General features: G+C 36.8%; 2 long non-coding RNA genes across 4 annotated transcripts in view; one reads left to right on the forward strand and one right to left on the reverse strand.

The window, feature by feature from the left end:
* LOC136847199 (uncharacterized) overlaps window positions 1-2,360 on the forward strand; it is a 107,281-nt gene extending 104,921 nt beyond the window's left edge. Inside the window, exon 4 of the long non-coding RNA XR_010855657.1 lies at window positions 2,277-2,360. This is a non-coding gene — a long non-coding RNA (uncharacterized lncRNA). The remainder of the gene's footprint in view (window positions 1-2,276) is intronic.
* LOC136847198 (uncharacterized) overlaps window positions 1-2,500 on the reverse strand; it is a 139,751-nt gene that overhangs the window by 42,109 nt on the left and 95,142 nt on the right. The window lies entirely within an intron of this gene.

Raw genomic sequence — 2,500 nt, forward strand, 5'->3', positions numbered from 1 at the left:
TCTTCATGTCATTATCACTATTATTTGGTTTCAGTGCTTTTTAGGTTATATACTCCATATGAGAGAGAGAGAGAGAGAGAGAGAGAGAGAGAGAGAGAGAGAGAGAGAGCTATAACGGCTACCAAAGTGTTTCTAGATGCAAATTGTTACCTTGTTCCACATATTCCAAAACTTAATTTTCAGTGATCTATTCGTAATCATGAGAAAAAATGCAATGAAATCTGAAGAAATATATATATATATATATATATATATATATATATATATATATATATATATATATATATATATATATATATATATATATATATATATATATATATATATATATATATATATAATACATACACACAATTATATATACTGTATATATAAAGAAAGAGAGAGAGTTTGTGTGATCTGTTCATTGAGTATTCTACTTACAAATCTTTTGCATGTGAACATTATTCTGTATAAGCTTGAGTTGCAGTTTAATATCTTTAATGCTTGTTCCACGCGAATGCTTATACATTGATACAAGTAATAATAATAATAATAATAATAAAAATAAGAGCAACAACATGACCGATTCAATAAAGCGCCACAAAGTCCCTCCCTCGACCCTTTCATGCGGAAATGTAGAGCAAAGTCTCTCCGTCGTCGACGACGCCCATTGAAGGCTGAAAGAGGCATCTCCCCAAATTGTAAGAATAAGTTTTCACGTGGAATGTATTTGGGGCTGCGAGGCCCACCGAGTGCGTAAGGTGCACCTCCTCCTCCTCCTCCTCCTCCTCCTCCTCCTCCTCCCGACGTGTATCTCTGTTCTATCATTATTCAAGGGTATACTCCGTCAGCCAAAGGAGCAACGTCAATCTTAATATCCGGCCGATCCATCCTTTCGCCCGCCAACCGCATACATATGTAAATGGAAAAAGACAGCCCGCAAGTTTCTCATCAGATAAATATTATACCTTTTTACGCTCTCTCTCTCTCTCTCTCTCTCTCTCTCTCTCTCTCTCTCTCTCTCTCTCTCTCTCTCTCGATTTCGGGTTGATCTTCCCGTAACAAGAGAGTTAGGAATGTAGTTTTATTATGATATTTTTGCATAGAATACATTTCTATATTTATATATTTGATGTATACATAGCCTACATATATATATATATATATATATATATATATTTATATATTATTACACACACCCATTACATATATATCACACTCGTAAGTATGTGTGCATCTATATCTATACACACAAACACACACATTGTGTATTGCGTATATATATATATATATATATATATATATCCGCAGGTAGAGAGCTATTAGCCACATCCGTCCAAGGGAACCGGTGCAGTAGCTCCTTGGAGACGGTCCGTAAGAGCGGAATTGGACCCCATAGAGTGTATTAAGTGATATTCAAGGAGCAAAAAATTCTGCTACATTTTCAGAATATATTGATCAGTTCTCCATAAGCCCCTGTGCCTCGCCATATCACCCCCCCCCCCAACTCCCCTCCCCTAGGCTCGACTACCTAGGGACCCCTCTCCTCATGCTTCGGCCTCCTGAGGGCAGCCTTGTGTCGTATGGCATAAGTAGTAGTGATATTAGTATAGGCTGGCAGTAGGGGTACGTATTTCAAGTTGGAGTGTTAGCTCATAATGCGCATTCAGATGTCGTAACATTTATTACATAAAATTAAGATTCTGGATCGCCGTTCTGTCAAGGTCAAGATTCATTATTATCCGTTCAGCTTGAAATGAAGAAAGATTTTGAAACTCACTAGAAAAAAATAAAGGATACTTATTCATCGGAATATATCCGTAGACCATTTCCCGGAAGATGTCCAACCTGATGTCCTTATTTAGCCCGGGGTTGAAGGAAACGCGTAAAAGAATATTGAAAGAATTAAAAAGTGTAATTCAACCCCCAACGATAGGTTATAACAGATGGGAAAAACGGAAGCGGGAGAAGAATCCCAATGCCTCTTCCTTTGCGAAATCAGTTCCACCAACCTTCTCCTCAACCTCCCCCCACCTCTCTCTCTCTCTCTCTCTGCAGATATCAGCCGACCAGTGATCCTATTTCATACTGCTTAATCAAGGCTTCTGGACTCCTCATTTCATCTTGATAAATTTGATCGTCCAGATAGTATTTGTAAGAAAAAAATTCAGCATACAAAAAAATGAATTTAACGCGAATGAAATGGTTATTAATACCATCACTCTAATGAATTTATGTTTTTTAATTACCATCATCATTAACATATTATTTTTATTGTCTTGATATAATTTCAGGAAGAGATGTTAACGTGGTGGTGGTGGTTGGAAGGATAACACCTCTTACAGCAGCTGTTTGTGGAAGCAGCGTCACATTGAGGTGAGTAACCACATAACCAATGTTCTCATATCTTCTCTGTTATCCTTGCTAATTATATTCAAGGATTTATTTATTTCTCGTTTTGACTTTGTAAAGAGGTAATTGGGTAAATCTTATGTTTTGTCTTCTTTTCCTTTCTTAA

This window comes from Macrobrachium rosenbergii, chromosome 16 (genome assembly GCF_040412425.1).
Source record: "Macrobrachium rosenbergii isolate ZJJX-2024 chromosome 16, ASM4041242v1, whole genome shotgun sequence".
Lineage (NCBI taxonomy): Eukaryota > Metazoa > Arthropoda > Malacostraca > Decapoda > Palaemonidae > Macrobrachium > Macrobrachium rosenbergii.